The sequence below is a fragment of the Choristoneura fumiferana genome, chromosome 28 (assembly GCF_025370935.1).
Source record: "Choristoneura fumiferana chromosome 28, NRCan_CFum_1, whole genome shotgun sequence".
In the NCBI taxonomy this organism is placed as follows: Eukaryota; Metazoa; Arthropoda; class Insecta; order Lepidoptera; family Tortricidae; genus Choristoneura; species Choristoneura fumiferana.
This window is the reverse complement of record NC_133499.1, coordinates 4,540,028-4,561,244: the sequence shown is the minus strand read 5'-3', so window position 1 is coordinate 4,561,244 and position 21,217 is coordinate 4,540,028. Positions and strand designations below refer to the sequence as shown.

At 37.7% G+C, this 21,217-nt stretch overlaps 1 protein-coding gene and 1 long non-coding RNA gene across 3 annotated transcripts in view; one reads left to right on the top strand and one right to left on the bottom strand.

The window, feature by feature from the left end:
• LOC141443670 (uncharacterized) overlaps positions 1-21,217 on the bottom strand; it is a 204,481-nt gene that overhangs the window by 105,035 nt on the left and 78,229 nt on the right. The gene's annotated exons all lie outside the window — the stretch shown is intronic.
• Positions 10,923-12,016, top strand: LOC141443870 (uncharacterized). Its single transcript, XR_012453085.1, has 4 exons — positions 10,923-11,261; positions 11,347-11,406; positions 11,480-11,565; positions 11,686-12,016. It is a non-coding gene; the product is annotated as an uncharacterized lncRNA (long non-coding RNA).

The following is a 21,217-nucleotide window of genomic DNA, read 5'->3' as shown; positions in this document are numbered from 1 at the left end:
CTGGAAGTTGGTCGACTTTAACTTGCAAGATTTGATCACAGACAGACAGACAGACAGACAACGGGACAGGTGAAACTAAACAAAGTCTTGTTAAAACAGCTATTGTCCACGACTCCGTCCACGTAGAATTCCCTACCTATGTTCCCCGGGACTCAAACTATCTGTATACCGAATTTAATCTAATTCGATTCAGCGGTTTAGACATGAAGAGGTAAAAAATAGACATACAAACTTCCGCATAATCATATTAATAGTGGGATTTAAAAAAAAAAATGAGTTTCGTGTCCCCACTGCCCAAGAGTATATGCAAATGGCGCAAATATATAGCAGTCTGCCAAAGTCATATATTACTGCGTTTTGCTATTTGATATTGTTTTATTATCTCAAGTCGCGTGAAAACAGTCGGCATTGGTAAGGCGCTACAACTTCGTTCATTTCACCGCACACTCCCACATGCCACCTATGTGAGGCTCAACGAGAACTTACCTATCGTGGGACGAGGAAAAGCACCCTTAACAGGGAGTACCCTTAACATTAGACGCACTTCTATCATATAATCATTATTTTCCCCACGTCACGCTAAAAATGATAAACTCTGTAATTCTGAATACGTCGATATGAGCGCGTGACCGGCATTGTTATGTCGAGCGTATAGCAGGGCGGTTATTCGAGCGTTTCAACCGCCCTATTTTACTACTTACAATATTTATGAATACGGTATTTGACAACACCTGATTTTGCCATATCTTAAGATTATTATGAAAATATAGATATACAGATAGTGTTTAGCGAAGAGAAAATTTAAATCGGTTGAAAATTGGATTTATAGTGATTTTTTGAAAAATCTAAATACCTGTCTCTTTCTCAAACGCTTCTCTCTATGCAGCAAGTATGGCGGTACTGGCGTGTGACGTCACATATGTCTTTCTCTGTCTAATCTTGAATTTCAAACCTTTATAACTTTGTTATTTGTAAAGGTAGCCTAAAAACTGTTTCTCTATTCGATAACAGGCATTGTGTAGTTTTAATTTATAAAACACATACAAAATAGACAAATACCGTATTGGCTGTAGATTTTGATCTCGTTTTCAACTATTTGTTAGAGTAACTATATTTCTTCCAGATAACTAAAGAACTGTACTAAAATATTTGGCCATTTATACAGGAAACTGTTCAGAAAAATGAGACGGTTGGAACGCTAGAATAACCGCCCATCAGCGATCGATGTACACGTGCGAAGTGCGCGCATTTATAGCGGTTATGTGTATTTTAAATGATTTGTGTGAAATCCTTGCTAAATGTGGAAAAACTACAGGTTCGGCGGTTGAATAAATTGGGTAAGAGATTTTGTCAGCGTTGGAGTTAAAGTATTGAGAAAAATGGTACAAGTAAAAGTCACCGCTGATTTATTCAAGAAAATTGTGATAATACTATAATAACCTAACCTAACCATAAAAAAATACAAGCTTTTTTTGCTGACTGTACTTTTTGTTGACTGTACTTGCATTGTCACCCAAACTACATTTGCATACCAAATTTCAAGTCGATGCTATTAACCGTTGAAGCGTTCCGTCTTGCGGAGACGATCCTGGCTGGACTACCAGGATGCCACCACTAGATTATTGTATTTTTTTAATGATAATGAATATGAATTTATTCAATTTTTTTTATTGTATTGTATGTAATGATATTTGATAAAACACTATAGTTTTCAAAAGACCTTACGAGTATAATAATAAAAGATGACAGTCAATTCAATAAAACCAGCTAAGATAAATAAACAAAAGAAATACAAGATCTCGTTAGTATTTCTAATAGTTTCTATTTAACTAGAGATTACCCGCAGCTTCGCACGCGTAAACTATTCGTTCTGGTAGTTTAGTTACAATTAAATTGAACTGTCTTCATAGAGGTTGTGTTAAGAACAACTGTCCAAAATTTAAAAACTCTACACCCAGCGGTTGAAATTTCAAGATATTATCCTTATCCCGTGGGAACATCGGGATAAAAAGTAGCCTATGTGTTATTCCAGACGTCCAGCTACCTACATACCAAATTTTCATGAATAAGCCTAGCGGTTGTTATTCAGAGATTTTATCCCTATCCCATGGGAATATTGGTAAAAAAATATCCTATGTTTTAATCCAGATTATAAACTAACTTTTTGCCAAATCTCATCTAAATCCATCCAGCCGTTTCAGCGTGAAGAAGTAACAAGCATACTCACTCACTCACAAACTCACTCACTCAGTCACTCATTCACTCACAAACTTTCACATTTATAATATTAGTAGGATAGTTTCTATTTAATTACTAATTGCTAGTCGAATTCCACTCATTTCAAGCAATCGGATTGACTTGTAATTTAGCACAGATATTAACATAGAATGACAATGCAAGTACTGTCGATAAAAAGAAAGATTTAACAATAACTAAGTGCATGTTTTTGTCAAATTGTAACACCATCCAGCTAGATATCACCAAAATTAACAAAGAAGGCGACAGTCTAGTCTAGACCCATGTATCACCCCAAAATTGGGTCAGACTACAGCATTGCATATTTTAAAACATAAGAACATAACTGATGTCGCCTGTTTTACTACAAAATACAAAAGTTTTTGAAACATTAACTAAGTCATGCTAATCTACCTAAACCATCTCGTGCTGCTAAAATTCGTGCTGTTTTGCAGAATAACATAGCAAAGTGTCTTCACGCGAACTGTATTCAAGGTAAGTGTTATATTAAGGCAGTCGTTAGTACTACAGAGGGATTTGCAAGAAGTATTTTTAACACGCTTTTACATAGTGTAATTTTTGATTTCGGTTAACTTTAAGGTAACATTGAATAGGTCAAATGTACTCCAAGACTAGTGGCGATTCTGTTACTGTTTAAAAAATAACCAAGGATTAAAATAATTAATTATAAACAGTGTAAAGGTTCCTAATGAATGTCATTTGTAATGTTCATAATTAAAATGTTAAAAAATAGTTTTTTTCCGTCTCTCGTTACGTCGAGATTCTAAATTTCTGTGAAGTTATTCATCATCCCAGCCTATATACGTCCCACTGCAGGGCACAGGCCTCCCCCTCAGAATGAGAGGGCTTGGGCCATAGTTCCCACGCGGGCCCAGTGCGGATTGGGAACTTCACACACACCATTGAATTGCTTCGCAGGTTTGTGCAGATTTCCTCACGATGTTTTCCTTCATCGCAAAGCTTGTGGTAAATTTCAAATGTAACTCCGCACATGAATTTCGAAAAACTCAGAGGTGCGAGCCGGGGTTTGAACCCACGACCCTCTGCTTGAGAGGCGATAGGTCAAACCACTAGGCCACCACGGCTTACTAGGCCACCACGGCTTACTAGGCCACCACGGCTTATGAAGCGGCGGCACGCGTGAAGTTATTATTATACGAAAAAAAAATTTTTTTTTGACCTATAACTAATTACTATGTAGTTTGTATAAACGATTTAAGCCTTATTGTTATTATATGTATGTACTTGTACTATATTTAGAACTAGTCCTAACGAGGATAGATTCCAGCCATGCCCTTCGTCTGATCCCGCACCACTAGCGCAGCGAGCACGTGCTCTAGTAATGAAATAAGTTGCACGGACGCGGCCCCGTGAACAAGGGCTGCCAATAACCGAATTAGTTTTTAACCGACTCCAAAAAAGGAGGAGGTTCGCAATTCGACTGCAAGTTTTTTTTAACCCACGACGCAAAATGAGGGGTGTTTTAAGTTTGACCGCTGTGTGTCTGTCTGTGGCTTCGTAGCTCCTTAACGGGCGGACCAATTTGAATGCGGTTTTTTTTATTTGAAAGCAGGGTTTCTAGCGATGGTTCTTAGACATTGAACTAAGAAATCGTGAGTCGGGGGTTTTCCAACTTTTGATGGTTAAGTTATTAAGACAAACAATTTGCGGATTTGTCAAACAAAAAAGCCGTGGTGCCCTAGTGTTTTGACCTATGCTCTCAAGCATAGGTTCGCAGGTTTGAATCTGGGCTCGTCGCTCTGAGTTTTTCGGAATTAAAGTGCGAAATCATATTTGAAATTTATCATGAGCTTTAAGGTGAAGGAACCGCGTAGAATTCTATGCAGTTTTTCGGGCTAAAAACAATCCTAGTTATGTCCTTCCCCGGGACACAAACTAGCTGTATACCAAATTTTATCTAAATCGGTGGAGCGGTTTAGACGTGAAAAGGTAACAAAAAAACAAAGAGACAAACATTCGCATTTATATTGAGTTTGTGTTTTATTTTTAAATTTGATCACTCAGGTATTTATTCTGTTATTCTAAATGGCAACCCTATTCTTACCTACCCTGGGTTGCCAGCTTACTTTGTTTATTTGACGTTTGACGTCCCATGGAGCCGAATACATTAGGAGTACGGGAAAATATGTTTTTCCGACACTTAAAAGGGTTAGTATATTAAATATGACGTATGACGGGCGGTTACGAGAACAGGCGACAGATGAAAGCAAATACAACTAAAGGTAAAAAAAACTATACTTCGTTTTTTTTAGCATTAAAAAAGGGTAAGCAATCTTGACGAGTCTTTTTATTGAAAAACTTTTAAAAAAAACAGTAACTGTTACTTATGATACCAAAAGCATGTAAATGATCATAATGTCCTTTCTAATTGTTACATATTTGCTGTGATTTATTTTTCAAAAGTTTTATTCAATAAATAAACAAAAAAATAAACGTCAAGATCACTTACCTTCTTTCTAATGCTAAGAAAACGAAGTATAAAGACGACCTGTTGTATGTATGTAGCACAGAATAAGTAATATAATAGTACAAGTAGTAACGTGTCTGTATAGATAAGTCGACGTTCCAAATTAGAATAAGTTTTGCTAAAAATTTCATGTGGTTGTGTCCGACACGATCTTGGCAGGTTTTTCTTAGATTTTTTACTGGAACTCCATTTCTACGTTAAAGTCCAAGTTTCATAATAAGTATAATACATTTCCTTAAAGAACATGGTTTCACTAGAAAGATAGCAGACTCTAGAATAATATTCTAGGCAAGAAAAACATGTCAAAGTAGAGCGATGGTTACGTAAAAGGTGGGTTAGAGCGGGCGCAAACGTGCGACAAGAACGAAACGAAAAAAAAAAGATTTGACGATTGTTTTCAATAAGTTTCTGTGAAATTTTTAATAAAAAAAAGTTTTACTGCTGATTGTACTTTTTGTTGACTGTACTAGCATCGCCATCCAACTTTAGTTTTACTTTAGTTTTTAAGTTAATTTATTGTACTGTTCGTTAGACTGGAACTCCGTCCTCACTCTTTATTTGTCTGTTAGAAGTCGGAGAAATGCTCTAGCCCCTAAGATACAGGTTCTTACATAGTTAAGGGGACAGAATGTTGACCTTTTCCATGACCCAGTTGTACCTTTAATAATAGACTTAAACTCATATGAATGTAAATTACTGATTTTTGTTGTACAATAAATAAATCATCATTTTTATTATTATTACTTACAAATGTATACAATTTTTTTTAAAGTCAATCCGACCACTGGAAATGGGCCAAAATTAAGTTACAAGATTGTCAAATCAACAACAAACAGAAAGTAAAATAAAAGCTTGTACCTAGAAGCCTGTAGCGTAGAATTCTGGCGAAGCTGAATTTTTGCTGAGTGTTTGTGTCGGCTGATATTTATACGAAAATTATGAATATATCTATGTTTATCCGTTGCTTAGTACCCATAACATAAACTATGATTACTTGGGACATGTTAACTTTTTCGAATACTTCTTAAAACTTTCATAATTTTTTGACAATATTCTGCAACTTGTTAATTGCTTCACAGAATACATAACCTAAGCAACTTAAAATAGTTGAAAAACCCCCGTCATTGACTTTCAAAGTTCAATATCTATCCCCAAAACGGCTCCATTGATTTATATCAAAAAAAAAGGTAAAAATAACTGCAAAGAAATTCGCTTTCATATCAAAAACCGCATAATCACTTACCTGTTTGAGAGCCCAAATACCACAGATAAACAGCCATTGGCGTCAAACTAAACCCTAAACTTGGCAAGGTGAGTCAAGTGTACTGAATTCAAGACTCGTTGGATTCCTGTAGAGCTAACAAAATTAACTTAAAAAAAAAATACAAAAAGATGATCTAAAATTATGTATCTTATAAGATACACTGCCTAGTTTAGGGTAACATCCTTAATTTTGCGTCAGCGTTTAAAAATCGCGTCTGCGACTCCCAAGGTGCAGTCGCATTTCCGCGGCCACTACGCCCGCAGCGTTCTCCTGATTCGTCAGTCTTCATTTTATATTCTAAACGCAAATTTCATGAAAAAATACAATTCTCTTGGAGTACGTAAAACAAAGAGCTGTTTAAGCAAACCGAGAGATTGGATCAGGGGTTGGAACAGAGAGAATAAGAGAGTAACTATTTGCGTGATGAGTATACAAGGTGTTAATTAAATTACAAGCTTTTATTTAACTTGCAATGTATGTACGAGTATGTGCCGGTCGAATCTTGCAACCGAATTTTGACCAACTTCCAGTGGTCAAATTGAATTAAAATTTGGCACACTTTTAAGGTGACGATACAATAGTCTGGCAGTAACATCCAGCTGCGCAGGAACTCAACGATTAATAGAATCTATTTGAAAAATAGAAGGGAAATATAGTTTACATGACAAGGCAAGTATAGTTAACATTAACAAAAAATACAGTCAGTAAAAAATCTTGAATTACAAATGAAATTGTAACGAAATAGTACATTGTGTCTTAAGGGCGGTAAATAAGGAATTACGAACGAGAGTCTATTAGAAGCCCGAAGTCGGAGACTGAGGGCTTTAATGAGTCGATGTTAGTAATTCTAGTACCGCCCGTGCGACATACAATGTTTTTCATCACATTTGCAAGTAAAATTTTATATTTGTAAAAGAAAAAATCTAATTCTTCCAAATATTGGCGATACCTTAGGCTGTGCTCTTGGCAGCGTCGCCCTCAACCTCCCTCGGCATGCGCCGCAACGTGCGTGTGCATGTGGTCCTGCAGCAGCGCGCGCAGCGCCATCAGTACGGGCACCGACTCATTTACCGACCTTGGGCTTCATGACAAGAAAATGTGTACGCGCAATGACTCATTTACCGACCACGGGTTTCATGACAAGCACATTAAGGTCGAGGGTTTTATTTGGGAGGTTGCAACTAAGGTAGCCTGCATGTTACGACACTGTTTACGAGCAAGTGTGATGAAAAACTTATTTACATATTAATTTCATTAAATAATATACTCGGGCATACAAAGTTACCGATTCTGCATACATTTGAGGGCCAGATTTTTTTCCGCTCAGTATAGTTCCGAAAGATGCAAAAAGGGACTCTGCAAGCCGCAACATTTTTCAGTATGACCTTTACAATATTTTAGCTGTACAAAGAATTGCTAAATGTTGACTCAGGTGTGCTGTTTTCTTATCTTAATGCCTTACTCATAGTGATAGATTACCGAGAATACAACAGTGATTCAGCTTATAAAATAAATCGTAAATCATTTCTTTGTAACAGTCAGTGTATGGTGGTTCACGCGACAGTTGCAGGTGTAGGACCTTGTGCAAGGTCCGCCCGGATTGCTACCACCATCTTGCTCGCTAATCCTGCCGTGAAGCAGCAGTGCTTGCACTGTTGTGTTTCGGCGTGGAGAGTAAGACAGCCGGTGAAATTACTGGCACTTGAGGTATCCCATCTTAGGCCTCTAGGTTGGCAACGCATCTGCAATACCCCTGGTGTTGCAGATGTTTATGGGCGGTGGTGATCTCTTACCATCAGGAGAGCCACTTGCTCGTTTGCCATCCAGTCGAATAAAAAAAAAAACAAAAGTTAATTGCAAATTGCAACCCGCTAATATTATTAGAGTAAATGCTAAAAGTTTGTGAGAGAAAGTATGTGTGTGTGTTTGTTTGTTTACTTCTTTACGCTAAAACGGCTGGATGGATTAAGATGAAATTTGGTATAAAGATAGCTGGACATCTGGAATAACACATAGGCTACCTTTTAGGGTTCCGGAGCCAAAACGGTAAAAGCGGAACCCTTATAGTTTCGCCATGTCTGTCTGTCTGTCTGTCCGTCCGTCCGCGGCTTTGCTCAGGGACTATCAATGCTAGAAAGCTGTTATTTTGCAAGAATATATATGTAAACTATGCCGACAAAATGGTACAATACAAAATGAAATTTTTTTAGGGTACCTCCTATAGACGTAAAGTGGGAGTGATTTTTTTTTCTCATCCAACCCTATAGTGTGGATGGGGTATCGTTGGATAGGTCTTTTAAAACCATTACGGGTTTGCTTAGACGATTTTTCGATTCATTGATTTTTTTTTGCGTAATATTCAACTTTAAAGTGCATATTTTCATTAAAATCGAGCGTCCCGCCCCCTCTAAAATCTAAACCGGTGGGTGGAAATTATTATTATATTTAGCCTATAACTGTGTCCCACTGCTGGGCAAAGGCCTCTCCTCTTGACTTCCACTTCTCCCTATCCAGAGCTATATTTGGCCACTCACTCAATTCCGCGTCCAGGTCATCTCGCCATCTCCGCCTCGGCCTGCCTTGCCGTCGGTGCCCGTCATGTGGTACCCACCATGTGGCTTTGTGCGCCCATCTTTGTGGGTGCATCCGGCAGACATGCCCGGCCCAGTCCCACTTAAGTTTGGCGGTCGCTTTTCCAACATCAACTATTCGAGTCTTGGAGCGCAATGTGGTGTTCCGGATACGATCAGTCCTTTTTGCCCCTAATACGCTGCGCTCCATAGCTCGTTGGCAAACCTTCAGTGTGGGTGGAAAAAATTGAAAAAATTCAGGATGGTAGTAAGTATATCAAACTTTCAAGGAAAACTATAACGGCTAAGTTTGCTTGAGAATTATTAGTAGCACTCTTAAATAGCAGCCTAAGGTATAAAATACACCTAAACTTGGAAGATTTTAATTACAAGCTTTTTGCTGACAGTACCTTTTAGTGATTGTACTAGCATTGTCATCCAAATACTATTATTATTATTATTAGTATTTCCGTACTATTTTCAAGTCGATGCCATTAACCGTTGAGGAGTTCCTTCCTGCGAAGACGATACTGGCCTGACCATGAGAATTTCACTACCAGATTAATGCATTAAATAATCACAACGTTTGCTCATGCAAGTCGCTAGCCGGGCTCTAAAATGAACTAGTAAGTAAGGTAAGTACCAGTTTGAAGTCGGTGCCTCAGCGCGAGCCAGGAGGAGTGGACCTATAGTCGTCTACCTGATGGGCTTCTATCGCTCCTCCTGGCTCTTACTTCTTCTTACTTCTCTTCTTACCTAGATTAAGGTCAAACAAAAAAGGTATTATTTTTGCTTTTCAGTTTATTCGGCGGTTCAATTTTTTTGTTAAAAAGTTTTTATTTTAAACTTTTTTCCCACCCTTGGGGTGTTTTTTTTTTCAAATGTATATAATACCAACTTCAAGGTATACCCTATCTAATAAAAAAAGAATTATGAAAATCAGACTACTCTGTAAAAAGTTATGCCTGGTCATACAGTACAATCAGCGACTGAACAATCAATCATCCCCTGTTTTCCTACCCTTAGGGTAGGAATATTTTTTCCAAATTTAAATGGGACCACTCTCGGGGTATGCTTTCCAATAAAAAAAGAATCATCAAAATCGGACTACTCTGTAAAAAGTTATGCGTGGTCTCCTCCGTTTTTTTCGTCGGTTAAAAAAATAAGGCAAATTAAATAAAAGCTTGTTACATACGTGCTTATTGTCTAGGCATACTTATTCGACGTCTATAGATACCTCTCTATATCATCCCCGCTTCGATCGAACGTCGTTTTTACTTTCCAACCAGTTTCGACATTAATATCCGGGATATTAACTGGGAGTTAGTACTTTAGTGCTTTATCGGGCAGGTGCATAAATTTGGGATTTAACGGGCTTTCGTTTTAGTTTGGACTGCGCTTCTTTAGTAGAGAAATCAATCCGCAAAAGAGAAAAAAACTGACGAATTGATAACTTCCTCCTTTTTTTGAAGTCGGTTGAAAATATAGATGACTAGTGTTTACCCGCGGCTTCGCACGCGCAAATCATTAGAAACAGCAGTTGAAACGAATTCCGGGATTTTACAAAATTCTTCTGGGAATTCCCTAAAAATAATATCACGCATTAAAAACGACCATCTCAAATATCACGACTCTAACTAAGCATAACAGCGATTGTTATTTCGAGTTTTTATCCCTATCCCGTGATAATATCGGGATAAAAAGTAGCCTATTTGTAATTCCAGATGTCCACTTATCTAAATACCAAAATTTAATCCAAATCCGTCCAGCCACACTAGCGTGAATAAGTAAGAAACAAAAATTCCCGTGCAAAATCCCGAAAATATCATCGTGGTTTTCAATGACGTTGCATTATAAACAACAGTGCTAAATTTCGTGATTATGATCATGACATAACTATACTAAACGGGTGAGATTTTGGACTTATCTACTCGTCTGGTTTTGGCCTCAGGCGACCCCAGGGCTGGCACTTACCTCTCGCAAAGATTAGGAATAACAGTTCAGAGAGGTAATGCCAGTGTCTTGGGGTCAATGCCTGAGGCAGAAAATTTGGATGACATTTTTATTTTGTAATATTAGTTTAGTTTATATATAGCTTTAGTTTTGGATGTTAGATAGTATCGGTGAGATTTAGAGATTTTGCTCCGATCGAAATATCGGGATAAAACTTTTTAACAAAAAAATTAAACAGCCGAAAAAACCGAAAAGCAACAAATAATAAACCTTTTTCTCCTTTCTCTTATATTTAACCTTAATCTAGGTATTATCAAAATCGGACTACTCTGTAAACAGCTATGCCGGATTCGATTTGTTTGATTCGGTTTGTATGGCGGATGTTGTAAGGTTGTCATTTTGACAGGTGACAGCAAGAGTTTTCGAGTCAATGTTTTTTCTGTCCATCTCATAATTCGGCGTTTTTTCATTTGACTTAAGGACATTTAAATTAATCTCCGTTTGTGTAGATCGTTTACAGGAATATGGATTAAATAATTATTTTCTCTTAATGGTTGGTTTTGGAAAATAAAAATTTGGATTTTGACTAGTGATGTCCTTCAAAAAAAAAATCGTACATGGCAACAGTGACAGCTCTACGAGCATGAGGCCGCGTTTTGGGTGAGCAGCCATTTTGATTGATGGTTGAAGAGTAGTTGTGTTCCTAAGTGGGAATTATTTTCTGTTTTTGGTGAGTTCCTCTTGATGGACCTGGTAAAGGCGTCGGAATACGCTGTTAGCGTTTCTCTTTACTTATTTTACATTTTTGTTTTCAGTGGGGTATTGTGGTGTGTGTGACGTGGAGCGACTCACGTAGTGTCTTCCGGAATTCAGTGGTATGTGGACAAACCATTGGAGCCCTGCCTTCCCTTTGGGTCGACAACGCTAATCCTCGATCTTTGCTTGTAGATCGCTGTGGTGTCCAAAGTCTTGCGCCTTCGTGGAGTAGACAGCGTGACCCAGGCGGCGCTAAGCAAGTCTGCATTTCCTCCACGGTGCGTGCTTAACTAATTTCCAAATTTCATGGTGGTCTGTCAACCAGGCTAAGCGAGCTGGTCCCTTCTGTCCTTGAGGGACCCCACTGGAGTTATTTCTAATCCATGATCCGTCCACAGGAGGTGCTAAGACACGGGCTGAAGTGTGGTTGTTGTGGCTTCGTGTAGAAGTGTTTCAAGGAGCCCTGGCGGCTGTGGAGCTGGTTGGCCTGCCCAGCGTGGTTTACTGTCGGTGGCGCTGGGACGTCGAGCACGAGGCGGCGTCCTAGAGTGGCCCACAGTGGCCTGCAGCCAGGTTTGGCAGCTTCGGAGCCGAGGTATAGGAGTTACCTTTATTTAGATTATACAGATAGTTAAGTAATCACAAATCACTGGCCAATTGCATTCACGACCCTTAGTTTTCATAAGGAAGTAGGATTTAAATTATACACAGTGTTTGTATGGTTGATGGGAGCGGATAATTGTGAGTATCCTTACAAATAAACATCTTGTTGCACCAAAACCTTGGTTTATTTCCTCACCTGCAGCGACCCGCTACCCTGTGTAGAAATTTCATTACAATGTAGACAATATCTAGTTTTGCTATTTGTTTCTTTGGCTAGTTGAAGTATAATTTTGAGTGTTTTATGCGGCGATTAACCTTAACAGTGAACAGTGATCACAAAATTCTATATTGCTCTCGTGTCTGGCATTTTTTAATGCGCAAGTTGTCTCGGTTTCTCGAATTTTACTATCAAGTTGCAAAAACTACAATCACCGTACAACGTCCCTCTCAAAGAGAGTTTACCTTGACACTGGCGAAATTGTCCGATTAATTAGGACAGAAAAGCCATATCTTAAAAGAGAAGAAGAAGAAACAGTTATGCCTGGTCATACATTACATTCAGTGACTGAACTACCAATTATCCCATGTTTTCCTACCCTTAGGGTAGGAATATTTTTTCCAAATTTAAATGGAACCACCCTCGGGTTAAACGCTTTCCAATAAAAAAAGAATTATCAAAATCGGACTACTCTGTAAAAAGTTAAGCGTGATCATACATAAAGAAATATATATATATACGCGTCGACTTGACAACCTCCTTAAAAATAAACTTGTGTTATTCCAGATGTCCAGTTATTTGCATTCCAAATTACATCCAAATTCGTCCAACCGTTTTAACTTGAAGGAATAACAAACATCTATCCTCATAAACTTTCGCGTTTATAATATTAGGTAGGTATAGGTAGTGCCACGAGAGTTGAAGTGAATGACACACACAGCTAGATGAAGAATCAGATTGCAAAAAAGGAGAATGCATGAAATGAATGAGTGAATCTCAACATCCCGCTGGTATTACATGGCATGTTCTTGTGTGCATGACCTCACTCTGGTGGCACTACCCATAGTAGGAAGGATAGGAGCGCTCTATTAAAATACACGTCAAAAGTGTTACTATGACAACGGGCTTAGTACAGTCAACCCTAAAAGAAACTAGAATAAATATTCTGAACTAAACTTTACTTTCATTTGAAGAGTAAGAAATCAAGCTGAATTACTGACTTGCTAAGTCATACATTCGTATGAATTTTAAAGACATACGAATGCATTATGAAATAATTGAGATATTTATATGAAAACCAGCCGTTGCCCGTAGCAATTGTGTTCCAAGTGATTGTAATGTATAATGTAGGACCACGCATAACTTTTTACAGTGTAGCCCGATTTTGATATACCTTGAAGTTGGTCGCATATAAATTAAGAAAAAAAGGCCTACCCTAAGGATGGAAAAAAATATAAAATAAAAACCTTTTAACAAAAAAATTAAACCATCGAAAAAAACTGAAGAAAAAAAAATATTTTTTGTTTAACCTTAATCTAGGTACCAGTTTGAAGTCAGTGCCTCAGCACTAGCCATCAGGAGTGGACCTATAGTCGACTACCTGATCTGCTTTTACCACTCCTCCTGGCTCGTGCTGGCTGAGGCACCGACTTCAAACTGGTACCTAGATTAAGGTTAAACAAAAAGGTTTATTATTTTTTGCTTTTTAGTTTTTTCGGCGGCTTAATTTTTTTTGTTAAAAAGTTTATTTACTGAATAAATATAATAAACTAAATAAACTTTACTGAGTTCTTAATACAATGACGAAAGCGTAGCGCAACTTACACTATACTCTCGCAGGTCTAAACTGGAATTTAAGTAAACTGTGTAACTGCAGGCGAGTGTACCACTGGTTATTTAATAATCCACTATGTAATAGCGTTTGTAGCCGATTCCTTTGATCCCGGATGGATAACGCGCCTGGTTTAACGACTATAGTTGAGGTTAAGATGCTTTCAGAACAGTTATTAATATAACGTTAAACGTGAAAAGTTGAGAATCCATACTAATATTATAAATGCAAAAGTGTGTTTGTATGTTTGTCCGCCTTTCACGTAGAAACGGAGCGACTGATCGACGTGATTTTTGGCATAGAGACGTGCACGAAGCCGCGGGCAAAAACTAGTAAAATATAAAAATAAGAATAATTAACGTGAACGAGTAACCGTTTTACAACTGGGTAGTATCCTGGGTAAGAAAAATATTATTCTGCTAGCCTGTTGCCCGCGACTCCGTCCGCTTAGATTTCGTTTATGGCTACCCCGCGGGAACTATGCATCTAAATATGTTTCGTAGTTTATAAATTCATGTAGTTTTATATGTATCGTTAATAGTGTGTAGTATTAAGATTTTTATTTTTTATTTCAATTTCAAATTTTTACTTTTACGGTCATCCCGTAAAACCTAATCCAATGGAATGCCAAGTTTCTCGATGAGGGCTACGGTATAGATGTCGCTAGCGTCACTGCTTAAGTGGCTAAATAAGAAACAAACAAGCTGAGATATGTGGTGCATGGGGGAAATTCGTGTCTGTACCGTTGTCCAGCAGTGGTGTAGCGGTATAGCACACGGCACGGAATGCCGAGGACCTGGGTTCGATTCCCAGTGCTGGTCTTATTTTTCTAGTTTTCTGTGCATCTATATTTCAGTTTGTATTTTCAATTTAGTGTGTAGTATGTTTTTACAGCGGTCAGAGGGTCACCAACGGTGCTGCCTGAAAATCAGCACTGGGGCGTTCTTAACGTCTCAGCATTATGCTGAGCCAGTGTCCGATTCACAAGCGCAATGACACAAACCATCTTACTACCTATCTATACTATGTGTTGTGAATAAATGTATTTCTTTATTACTTTCTTTCTTTCATTTTTCCGGGATAAGAACTATACTATGTCCTTCCCCGGGACTCAAACTATCGATATACCCAACATGTAAATTGGTTTAGCGGTTTAGAAGTGAATGAATCAAATACCTAAATAAAGAAAAACAGATTTACAGACTTTTTTATTCATAATTAGTATTAGTGGGGTTATATAGCAAACTGGTTTTTACATGTCTAATAATAATTACACCTTGCCATTTTCAGCTACAGTGACTTGAGTTACTGATTATTATAATAATAGCATTAATTATTATCTATACAAGGTGGGCCCTGTAACAGGAGAAAAAAATTAAACCACAGCTTCAATTCTTCATCTTGAGCTAATTTAGTTTTACAACTTTTGAAAGTAACTTGTATTATGATTTTTATTATAGTTTAAAGTTTAATTAGACAAGCAATGTATTGCGAAATCCGACATTTTGTTACGTGACAGGCGATGTCATTTAGGCTATTGGATGCCGTACATTGAAAATACCATTTAATTTGTTTGGAATACACATAATGAATGAACTAAAATAATTTCCTTGCTCACCCGCGACCTTACGATAGCTAAGCTTATGCAAAATATGCGTGTTCATGCAGTTCCTCCACCTCCACACTGTAAGAACACACACAAATCACACAAACCCATCTATCACCACCACCACACTACACTGACGCGTTTCGAACTCAAACAGAGCTCATCTTCAGAGTGACACAACCGTACACCATGCTACCAGTTGTTAGACTAACGAACCACAACCACCGTTTTAACTTGTCACTGTAACTCCCCAAGTACCCACATACGTTTTATGAAACAAAACAAAACTACCCACAAATTATTATTAATTTTTTTAACCGTCCTTCAAAACTACCTTGATTTTTATTTATTTACTGTCAAGGCATGTTTTATTAACTACCATTGCTGAAATTAGATCCAAGCCGTAGCAAGGGAGATGAAACTAAATTTACCTGCTCATTAATAATAGACCCCATACTGTTGTATCTAATTATCTCCATGCATTCTAAAACATCGAGACGAAACCCCTTGCCACAATAATGTAACACTTCATACGAATCGGAGGTCCGATAAAGAATGATTTAGTTCCAACAAATGTTTGGCAAAATTCGACTTATCAGGATGCTCATTCCTATATGCCGAAACATGCTCTTTAAATCTAGCATTAAAATTAAAAAAAAAAATTAAATTTAAAATTAAATTTTTAGAATGCATGGAGATAATTAGATACAACAGTATGGGTCTATTATTTAATGAGCAGGTAATTTAGTTTCATCTCCCTTGCTACGGCTTGGATCTAATTTCAGCAATGGTAGTTATAAAACATGCCTTGACAGTAAATAAATAAAAATCAAGGTAGTTTTGAAGGACGGTTAAAAAATTATTAATAATTTGTGGGTAGTTTTGTTTTGTTTCATAAAACGTATGTGGGTACTTGGGGAGTTACAGTGACAAGTTAAAACGGTGGTTGTGGTTCGTTAGTCTTACAACTGGTAGCATGGTGTACGGTTGTGTCACTCTAAGATGAGCTCTGTTTGAGTTCGAAACGCGTCAGTGTAGTGTGGTGGTGGTGATAGATGGGTTTGTGTGATTTGTGTGTGTTCTTACAGTGTGGAGGTGGAGGAACTGCATGAACACGCATATTTTGCATAAGCTTAGCTATCGTAAGGTCGCGGGTGAGCAAGGAATTATTTTAGTTCATTGATATGGACCTCCGCAAAGTAACGCCTGATTCAATAAATTATACACATAATGATAAAATTACTTAATTTTTGAAAGTTGCAGAAAGTAGTTCCATTTGAGTAGCAGGACCTGTGTTTTAATTTTTTGCTCCTGTTACAGGGCCCACCCGTTATACCTAAATAAAAATAAATTTAATTTTAAAGTAAGGTTTATATAAAGCTCCATTGTGTTCACAGCCTTATACTACCTCACATAAAAGCCGTTAGCTATTATTATTATTTACTTAGCTGTAGTGTAATTAACAGCTTACTGAAACATAGCAACTTCAAAACATAGTCTTTGTTAAAAAATAATTTTTAATACAAGCTTTCCTTGCTAATTGTACGATCAGTTTTTGTTGACTGTACTTGCATTGATATCTTAACTACATTTCCGTACCAAATTTCAAGTCGGTGCCATTAACCATTGAGGAGTTCCGTCCTGCGGAGACGATCCTGTCTGGACTATCAGGATGTCATTAACAGATTATTGTATTGTCAACTGATTTACATAAGTATGCCAAATTTTAAGTCACGTATAGCGGCAATTACACTGCGTCGTTCACCTAATGCGGTCGCCGAATTGTTTCAAACTACTTCGGCGAACGACCGTCGTCTTTACATTAGTCTGTCCGTCTACTGCGGCGGCCATGTTAAGGCGGTGGCAGCTGTCGCTCGCCGAATGCGGTCGACTACCGTGTTCTTTACACTTTTGCGGTCGCCGCATGCAGCATGCGGCGAACGACTCAGTGTAATTTCCGCTTATATTTGTACATTGCAAACCGCCGACTTTGTCAATTCAAAGTTCAATATCTCAAAAACGGCTAAACCTCGAGTCGAGCTAGAAACCCCGAGTTCAAATAAAAAAACCGCATTCAAATCTGTTCACCTGTTTAAAAGCTACGGTGCCACAGTCAGACGCATAGCGGTCAAACTTATAAGACCCCTCTTTTTGCGTCGGGGGTTAAAAATAGTCGAAAACCATATTTCGAAACATCAATTCGTCTTACAAACCTAACAGTTTAGAAGATAAACGTAATAACATATTGAATATTAAATTTATTACGATCTTTTACTCGTGGACACCGAACCCACGACCTTTGGCTTTGAAGTCCGAAGAAGATTATCCAGCTACCGTTAACCGTTACTTAAATATTAAACCTGAACTTATAACTCTTAAAAGATAGATATGACGAGTCGCTTAACTTCAATCTTAGATAAATCTACTCTAACCACTTGAAGATAATTGAAAAAAATAATATAACGTTAATTCGGTGATGTGAAGGCAGTATTTTTTTATTATGGCTAAAGCATTAAATAAAGCGATCCTGTTCGGCAAATTCAGCATTTTCTTCTTCTTCTTCTTCTTCAGCGCGTTTTCGCCCACGTTGGGCATACGCCTCTCCAGCCTTTCTCCACCCGGATCGACTGTCCGTCTCTCTCTTCCAGACCGGTCCTGCTGTCTCCACTATGTCATCGGACCATCGAGCAGGCGGTCTGCCCACATTTCTTTTCCCGAGCCGGGGTCTCCACTCCAGAACGCGCTTGCTCCACCGTTCGTCGTGTCGTCGGCACACGTGGCCGGCCCAGGCCATTTCAGCATTAAAACCATTCATTTTTACAAAAAATAAAATGTTTATTGGATTTACCTTTATTTGATTTAATCGATTGCAATTTATCTATCTTTGAAAAAACTCAGTGAGGATTTGTATAATTTTGATTTAACAGACCTGGATTCTGGATTCTAGATTTGAAAAAAAAAGAAATAAAAAAAAAAAACAAACTTCGTTTGGATGGACTTACCTACATTTGAAAAAAAAAACTGTCACGGATTTATCTGGTGTTGATAAAATATTATTATCTTAGTAACTGTATTTTTCTCCAAAACCTCACGGAATTATACTTAACCGATAACAAAACTAGTTTTTTACCCTTTTAATTAATTAACAAAATCTTAAAAAAATTCAGAATTGGATTTTCCCGAGTTTGAATATTTTACTGCATTTAGTACAGTCAAGGCTCTAAATAGAGGTACGTCACCAAGATGACATAAATATCTATACACATTTATATCACTATACACAACAACATAAGGCCAATGTGTATGTATACATGTATATATGTGACACTATGGCTGTATATATATTTACGCCTATTGTGTATTTATGTGTACCTATTCAATATAGCGGTAGTTGTCCAGTGCATTCTAGATTCTGGGTTAAAGATAAGTATATGTTTAGATATAATAACAAAATCCATAATTTTATAACGTTATAACGGTTCACTTGGTATAGCATTCACTTTATATAACAGTCACATGGACTAATTTTAGTTTTACCTTATATTTTATCTTTACTGATCCGCACCGAGTCCACCTTCTTATTCTAAGAGGAAGCCTGCTCTGCAGTAGGACATATATAGGACCAAATGACAATACTATGTTTTATAATTTATATGTTAAGTACTCACGGTATATCATTAACTCACACGTTGCTAAGCCCAATTAAATCGTGTTCAGCAATACATACCTGAAATTAAAAGAAACATTGATATAGACACAGGTAAATAAGCAAATGTAAGAAAACGCATAAGTTTTTTTTTATATTTTTTTTACGCAACCATTGATAGGGTAGAGAGGGGCATATTCAGATTTTTTTTATACGACTGGATGGCAAACGAGCAAGTGGGTCTCCTGATGGTAAGAGATCACCACCGCCCATAAACATCTGCACACCAGGGGAATTGCAGATGCGTTGCCAACCTAGAGGCCTAAGATGGGATACCTCAAGTGCCAGTAATTTCACTGGCTGTCTTACTCTCCACGCCGAAACACAACAGTGCAAGCACTGCTGCTTCACGGCGGGATTAGCGAACAAGATGGTGATAGCAATCCGGGCGGACCTTGCACAAGGTCCTACCACCTACAAACGTATTTATCATCTTCTCATGTCATGATGGTTTGCATAAGCTAGTAGAGAATGTTTGTATTGTATTTCTATTTCTGAGACTGACTAATTACTTAAATCGTGTAAACATTATAGCAAACAAAGAATTACTTAATTGCAAATGCTAGGTAAAATTATAAACAGTATCGTAACACAAGGCTGCTACAAAGTACACAGTAACTACTAAAGATTTGCGAAAACAATCAAGCAATAGAACTGAGCAAACTACGGCGCTTGACCGGAAGCTGTGAGCGATAAACGTGTGTTATTTAATTGGATATTTCCAAACTACTACTACTAAATTCAAGTCTCATCTGTTTGAATAAGCACATCAGCAGAAGTTGATTCAAATAAAAAAAAAAAAAGAGTTTAAATTTGGCGCTGATCCGTGTTCTAAGGATACCAGGGGTTAAGATGGTCGATGTCAAATATTTCAAGTTAAAAAAACTTTCAAAACATTACAGTTCAATTTTTACAAGAATTATAAATAACGTTACCAACTTCAGAAAGTTGAAAACCAGACTTAATCAAAATGTAATATCTCAAAAATGCTGAACCAGTTTTATCAAACATTGCTTAGAGCCACCACAGGATACTCGCTTTTACGAAGAAAAACCGCATCGAAATTGGCCCATCCGTTGGCGAGCTACTCTTATTGCGTCGGTTAAAAATGAATGGCTTATTTTCGCAACAGACTCCCGTGCTACAGGCTCGGCTGCTAAGCCAGCGGCCGCTGCGCTCGTCACGCCCCGCAGACAGTTTGTTGTTCTAACTACACTTTAGTTTGGTTGTTTATCAGCATCAGCCTATAGGTACCTACGCACGGAGACTGTAAACATAGTTTGGTTTTAAGCCGTGGCGGCACATCGCGGGGAATTGGGGTTGTCTGTTTTTAACCCCCGACGCAAAAAGAGGGGTGTTATAAGTTTGACCGCTATGTGTGTCTGTATGTCTGTCTGTGGCATCGTAGCTCTTAAACGGGTGTGAAAGCAGGGTTTTTTAACTTGAAATATATGTTTAATGCTGTTTAATGTATGTGTGGGTTGAAATTTGGCATACTTATGTAAATTACGTGACAATACAATAATCTGGTAGTGACATCCTGGTAGTCCAGCCAGGATCGTCTCCGCAGAAAGGAACTCTTCCACGGTTAATGGCATAGACTTGAAATTTGGTATGCTAATGTAGTTTGGGTGACAATGCAAGTGTAGTCAATAAAAAGTACAGTCAGCAAAAAAGCCTGTATTAAAAAAAAATATTTTCCCCAAAAACTTTTTTTTTTTTTTTAATTCGAAACGAACTTCATGAAAGAATTGTAACGACCCTCCCATAATTGTTTTTTCATAAATATCTCAAAAACTGCTGAAAACCTATTTTTTATCAAATAAGCTAAGAACTGGCGCAAGGAAAGTTCGCTTAATAAAACCAAATTGGAATGGGTCATCCGTTTGCGAGCTACATAACACACCCTTTTTTCGAGTCGCCGGAGTTAAAAATTGCAATTTACTAAAACTACGACACGTAGACGGTCGAGTTGTACTTTTACTCTGGAAGTTTCAAAATTCTCGCAATTTTACGCGTGGATAATACCACGAAGTTCGATTTGACCCACAAATCTGACATATGGACACTTTGACATTTGTTAGTATAATCTTTAGATATTCCTCCCCCGACATCAAAATTATATTAAACCGAACAGTCTCCTCATGCGTGTAAATGTCTCTACATCGACATTGGCAAAAATACAT